At 38.4% G+C, this 7,450-nt stretch overlaps 1 protein-coding gene across 1 annotated transcript in view; it reads left to right on the top strand.

Annotated features, from left to right (window-relative positions):
* LOC101855870 (ethylmalonyl-CoA decarboxylase) overlaps window positions 1-7,450 on the top strand; it is a 19,539-nt gene that overhangs the window by 758 nt on the left and 11,331 nt on the right. The window lies entirely within an intron of this gene.

Raw genomic sequence — 7,450 nt, 5'->3', positions numbered from 1 at the left:
GAAAAAAATTGTATTAGTAAGTACTTAAGCTACTGGTCATTTCACGGGAGTCAATACACACTGACGGAACAGCCAAATGATCTAGATCTCTATCCATCGGAACAGAAAGTAGTAATGTTGCTTCCGGTTTCGCACATTTTCAACTTTATCTCCTTTTTTATTTTATTTTTTTAAAAACCTCAATGCAACTACTTTTCATAACAAGTTGACCAAAGGTGTTTTTATTCATATGGGTGACCTCATTTAGGCAACACTGTGATTAATACGTGCGGCTATGGCAATTGGGATGTACTGATTGACAAAGCGATTCACAGTTTTGCTTTTATTATTTTACCATATATTTGACTTTAACAGTGCAGGTGATAGCTAGATCTAGATTCCCTGTCAAGAATCAGTAGTAGCAGGCCTATGATAGAAGCAGCCAGAGAGCCTACAACTGCTAGATCTAGATCTAACTCATTGCTATGCCTTTGGGCTTTGGAATTGAAAATGAAACGACTTGCACAGTTCTAGTTAATTTTAGATTCAGCAACTATCTGTATTTCAAGAGTTAATAATAACAAATCTCACGATACCAATCACTTTCACTTTTATTTGAATAATTAGATCCAACTTTTTTTTCTAGAATCTGTTTTGCGCAAACTTAAGACTTTCTCTACCTGTAGAGTACAGAATTTACATTGTAAGCCTCTGCTCAGTCTTTTACTTTTAAGTATATATACATAATAAAATACGCATAGATCTAGATCTATATATATAAATATAATCATTTTATGTTATTTTTTGGATATTTTTAAAACTCTTTTTTTTTAAACTCTTCTTTTTAGCTTATTTGAAAATATGAAACATAAATGTATTATGTATGGCTTGGGCCTAGTCTGATGTCGTTCTGTCAAAATTCTTGGGCTATAACTACGGCATTGCAGACTACTTCTTTATTTTTAAATTCTACGTGTTCACCCTCTGTTGCGTTACCGTTAAGCATCAAGGGGTTCTGTTACAATAATCATGAATAATGACAGTTCTACTTTGTCCTCCCCAACCTAGAAAATATGTTAAAATAAATTTAATACGGAACTTAGATCTAGATCTAGATCTCGAGATTTTTACTTTCACTCTGGCTCTTAGAAAAGATCTATACACATTACGTTGCTTGCTTTTGAGGGTCGGGCTGTCATATTTTTAGGTGCATTGCAAATCATTGTACATGTAACAAAATATTTAAAAATCAAGTTAAAGGGGATATTGCATGCAGCACTTCAGGTATACCTTGAAAGCTTTTTTTAAATAGATTGTCTTCCAACGGTAACAACTGAAAATACTGAGACTGATCTCTCAACTGCATCTTTCGTTAAATTCAAAAGATGATCAAATAAAACATCAAGATGTATTATTGGGGCAGATAACTAACTCAGACTCACTCTCAAATTGGTCAGCTGACGCAAGTTGATATCAGCTGCCTGCTCTAATGTGGACTCTGCATCATCAGTAGCAATCTCCTTACTTAGTGTCATTAATATCAAAAGTACTTCACAGTTACAAGTACTGTCATTCATTTCTTATTACACAGAACTTGTAATGAGCTTTCCAGTGGTATAGTGGCATAGATCTTCACCTCTCTCTGGCTTATTTGGTTGATTGTTTTTGCATCTTTGAAAATTCAGCTGATGTTTAGCGGAACATCATATATAATATATGTTATATTATATACAGTGGAAACCTGATATGACAGGGATGGTGGGAGTAGAGAAAATGTCCTGTTATTGTTATATCCGATCCCTGTTAAATCAGAAATGCAAAGAAAAGTAAGCATTTGTGGACTAATCCAGCTGTACTTATTCATGGGTAGTTTCCCTTGCCACAAGTACCCACGAACACAGGTTTTGGCACCAATTTTCTCCTTGCCTCCTTAAACGACATCAGAAGAGCTTGGTCCAGGGCATCTGCATAGGGTAGTCTCATCTTTTTTCGATCCAGAGCAAACTTTTCATTGGAGTATGCTGCCACTATCTTCTCTCTATCCTTGATAATGGTGTGAATCGACCCTTGTGGAATGTCGAACTGACGACAAATCTCTGCCAGTGGAGATTGCTTTTTGTCAACAGCCTGGATTATTTCGTATTTTTGTCAATTGAAAGGCATTTTCTCTCGCGCTTGACATCGTTGGTGACACATTATGCGTGCGTGTTGCCAGGTTTCTGGACAGATCGAGGTCTGCAGCACACCGCAGCCCTCTCTCCCTTCACACGCTGCGTGTGCTTGCAGTGGCATGGCTTGCGTGGGCTTGCTCCATCACTGCGTTACTCTCTCTCTCTCTCTTTCTCTCTCTCTTACTTTTTACTCATAGTTGACGAGCCTTGGTCCCTGCTATAACCGGTTGGGCTCCGATGAGGCCCTGTTATTGCCGATAACTTTTAATAGAGACAAAGAGTAGGAAAAAACGGGGATTTTAAAAATCCCTGTTATTACCGGATCCCTGTTATTACCGGGCCTGTTATATATGGTTTTATATGTATTTCTCTCTATATATATATATATATATATATATATATATATATATATATATATATATATATATATATATATATATATATATATATATATATATATATATGTATACACCATGTAGCCTATATATATATTTAGAATTATTACTTTAAGTTACTTTTTTTGTAACTGTCATTAAGTACTCAAACTAGCTGCTACTACTTTTATCACATAGAACTTGTAATGAGAGCTATCCAGTAGCTTTTTGTGGTTTCTAATGAAATTTGGAAAAGTCCGATGTTTTGTTGAGCGACGATAATTTTCAGAATTGTTGCCTACCCTTTTGTAACAGCCTTTCGTGCCCAGTTTTGATATACAGCTACTACTACCTTTTTTTCAAATAGAGCTTTGAATGAGCTTTGCAGTGGTATATTTGACATCTGTCTAACATAATTAATTGATTTTTTATGAATTTTCGAAAAGTCGTATCATGTTTAGTTGAACACTGCTAATTTTTCAAAGTGTGCCTACTTTTTGTAGCAGCATTCAGTACCCAGTCTTGATACAGTTACTACTACTTTTTTCATATAGAGCTTTGAATGAGCTTTCCAGTGGTATATTTGACATCTGTCTAGCATAATTAGTTGATTTTTTATGACTTACTAAAAAATAGCCTCAAACTGCAATTTTGTCGTTGATTTCTTCCCCTAAGGCATTTTTGGCCAGCATACCCTTGGATACGACTATATCTCTCTTTTATTTAAGTTTTAACCCTTTAAAAAAAATTGAGTAAAGTCTCGGTATCTATATCTTATGAGATTTGCATTTTGATAGCTATCCAGCCTTAAATGTTTATTTTATGTATCTTGGAAAATGGGGTTCCAAGCCATTGGCATCCATTTTTAAACTTTATTTTTATGCTTTCTTTCACGTTTGAACTACTATAATCACTACAATAGCTACATGAATTATATTTTAATTTCTTTTACGCTAAATTTGTGTGTTTTTGTCTAAGAATATATAGGGCCTAAATCATTTTTGATTTTCAAGACCGGTTTTCACGTAGTGTGACCACGAAACAGCATTGTGAGCCAGTTGCGCACACGTCACGATTTTTACAAGTGCAACAAATATTTGAAACATCTTATCTCAGGTGTTTGTTGATGGATTTTGATAATTCTTTTTTCATAGTTCTTGTTTCACTGAGCACTATATGGAAAGTATAGTCTTGTTCTGGTATTCTTAAAAAAAAAAAATTCACTTGTGGTACCTAAACAGGTCGAGTGCACGTCGATATTATGTGTGGCAGCAGTTTATTGTGCTTCTCATTTTCAGTTTGTTTTCTAGCATAGACTCTAGTAGTGTTTCTTTTTCTATGCCGTTCAAGCCAGTTTCTATTAACTCTGTAACTTCCATCATACTTTAATCATAATATTGTTTCTTGACACTACCATATTTCAGCTCTTTCACATTATATTAAAATGTTTACAGTGGTGTGTGTGTGTGTGAGTGGGGGAGGGGGTGGGTATGGCGAAAGCAGGGGTATAAAATGAGAGAGAGAGAGAGAGAGAGAGGGAGAGAGAGAGAGAGAGAGAGAGAGAGAGAGAGAGAGAGAGAGAGAGAGAGAATGCGCATGTTAGACAAAAGTATAATTGCACATTCACGTTAGGTAGACATACGCCGTTATGTAGTCGTCCGCATAATGTTTTAAGGTCACCATCGCATTTCCCGCCCCAAATTACATCATGTGTTGAAATATTTTTGAATTTGGTTCGGGTCCGAATAACGCTGTTATTTCGTTATTTCTATACACAACGCTATACACACTTTGAGTGTGTGCAGAATTTTTGGTGTCCACATAACGACAGTAGCTTTCTGATTTGTGTATCGCCGGGTGTGTGTGAGACGGCCCGTGGCGGATCCATCTTGGAGTTGGAATCCAGAAGCTTGCTCTGCTGTACATCATGGAGCAATGCTCTGCAGTTAGTTTAATTATAAGAGTTTTACGGCGCTCGCAACTTCTTAAGGCCACATGCACGCATGAAACACAAGTTGATTGCATTCACAACAGCCCACTGCACGGCTTTATTTTACTTTTAAAGTAAAGGAAAACATCTCATGGTAAAAACAAAATAATCTTGTTTTAAAAAGAGTAGAAAATAAAAACAGATGTTTACATTTTAAAACAAAAATTATCTACATTTTAGAATACAGGCTAATGACTATTATAGATTTGAGAATTCTATTTGGATCAACGATGGAGAATAAACCTTTTAATTTTGTGCATTTAAAATATTTACTTCGGGTCTCTCCAAAGTCAGGACATTCTAATGTGTCTAATGGTGAAGTCTGTATCGCATCTGACACAGAGCGGTTTCTCATCTCAACGCAGGAGATATCCATGGGTCACGGAAGCATATATCTAAATACGTAAACGAGTAAAAACTTCTTCGTCTGTTCTCGAAAGGCCAGAAGATTTTCGTGGGTCCAGTTTGGACACTGTGAAGCTTGTTGTTAGTTGTTTACTTTAGTTTTTATCCCACAGCCTGGAGATGTAGTGAAGGAAATAATTCTCAACAGCAATTTAACTAGATTTTCTATTTTCGTGTTTCAAAGTTTTAGATTGTCTAACAGCAGCAAGAAAATGGACATCCAGGTCAAAACCAAAGGCTTGAGACCGTATGCAGCTTCAAAACCTGCGTGCAATAGTGACAGACCAAGGATTAAAACCAGAAATAATCTCCAGAATAGGGCAAACTTCAACAGCAATGACCAAGTTGAAAACCATTTGGAAAGACAGAAATATCACCATCAGATCAAAAATCAGACTCATCCGTTCCCTGGTCATGGCAGTATTTTTGTATGCATGTGAATCCTGGACCTTGAATGCACACCTTGAAAGAAGGATCACAGCTGTGGAGATGAGATACTTCCGAAAAGTCTTTAGTATCTCATAAAAAGTTCACATCACAAATTGAAGCCGAACAACGGATCAAAAATGCAATTGGACCATACCCTGACCTTCTCACTTTGGTCAGGAAATGCAAACTGAAATGGCATAGACACGTCACCTGTTCATCCAGCCTTGCCAAGATGATCTTGCAAGGCAGCGTCCAGGGAAAAAGGAGCAGAGACAGACCGAAGGAGAGTTGGAAGGACAAAATCAAGGAACGGACAGGCCTGGACCTCAAAGACAAGCTCAGGAAATCTGAAGAGCGGAAGGGTGGAGGAAGCTGGTGGCCAAATCTTCAATAGCGCCACAACGGACATCCAGTCTACGGGATAGGTGGAGGTGAAGTGAAGAAGATTGGTGAGTGGAGTGAGGCAAGACAAGGCATCGGACAGAATGAGAAACGATCATTTGGGAGAATTTTCTACGGAGTCTAACGCCAAGTCAATAGCAGTGGTCTACGCAGAAAAATATGGAGGCTTCGGGGTGGAGCATTTTTGCTGCTTTCTTTTTCTTTGGGGGTCTATGACATTACCACACACCCCAGAGAACCGTACCTAGTTTTCCGGGGTTTTTCTGATGGTTTTGGTATGTCTTTGTGATACATTTCTGGAATCGTTTCGTGAAATTAGTGGTAGTTGAGGCTGAAAGTGGGGTTCAAAATATGGAAGCATCCAATAACAAACCCGTCCCAGTATACCTTTTGAAGTTAAAGCGCTCTGGGGTCAGTTCGTGTTGGACGCTATTGTTCTTGAGAAATATTGGGAAATGATCCGCACGGTCATCCTGTACAAACCACTCAAAATCTGGGACCAGGTCAGGGGTGTAGAAAGAAAGGTCGATGGATGAAGTGTTAAGGATTTGTTTCAGTAAGTTGGGGATTTACCATTTAAAAGACAGATCTTGTTTTGAAATATATAAAAAAGTCTTCTATTGTTTTTTTCCTTGTTGCTAGTGGATTTGTCTCCCCAAAGGAGGTTATGTACATTAAAATCTCCTACTAAAATAAAGGGTCTGGGGACTTGGTGTTTGAGTCATTAAGCTGGGTAATTTTGAGGGGGTAATTTGACGGTAATTAGATCTAGAGGCCTTTCTCGGACTGACTCGATAAGTCTGTCTTTGTAATCATCCATCCTACAGAGAAATATAAATAAAACAACGTAAAGGCCAGAAAGAACAATAGCGTTACACTGTAAACTCCCTTGACAGCGACGAGCACGTGTTTGTGCCTTTGTCGGAGCAATGAGGAGAAGACTCTGCTCACCCCCGCCCTTCCCTCCCCGTTGTCTCATCCTGCACATCCCCACTACGAAGGGGGCATTGTCTCAGCCTACCCCCCCCTCCCCTTTGCACCCCTCCCCTCCACACACACCCTTCTTCGGACTCCACCACGCTATCACATCACTAGATCTAGTACGAGTTGACGCTGGTCCGGAACGGGGTTGCCTATTTGGCTAGTGCATAATTTGTGTCCAAGCGTCGGTATCAACTGCCGATTATCGATGTTGCCAAACAGATGTTTTACTAAAATGTTGGTCTCTATCTTAGGCTGGTAATATTTTGGCCGGATATGCCCTAACCTTGAACTAATTGCTATAAAGCTCGTTTTATGTTTTTTAAAACTGGAAACACATGACCCTTCTCACAAGCAAAAATCGAGGAAGATGTAATGGGGCAAAATATGTTTTTAAGCGGAATAAAGGAAATGATTCAATTGCGCGGTCAAAATCGAATAATCGATTAAATCGTAAATAATCGAATAAATTCGTTTCAGAAGAGGGAGAGGGAATGGGAGGGCTTTGCTCCCCTGATTTCGGTTAGTTGAGGGTTACGGTAGGGTTAGTTGTCCGAGAGCAGTGTTTTCTTGAAAACTTGATTTGCGACGCGTTTTATGGCCATACGAATTTATTCGATTATTTCCGAATTTATTCGGTTATTCGATAGAGACAGAGAAAGAGAGAGGGAGAGCGTGAGCGGGGAAATGCTTGTAATGTCCTCCCTCCTCCTCACACA

The sequence above is a fragment of the Aplysia californica genome, unplaced genomic scaffold, assembly GCF_000002075.1.
Source record: "Aplysia californica isolate F4 #8 unplaced genomic scaffold, AplCal3.0 scaffold00190, whole genome shotgun sequence".
Lineage (NCBI taxonomy): Eukaryota > Metazoa > Mollusca > Gastropoda > Aplysiida > Aplysiidae > Aplysia > Aplysia californica.
The sequence above is the reverse complement of the archived record's forward strand: the minus strand, read 5'-3'. Positions and strand labels throughout refer to the sequence as shown.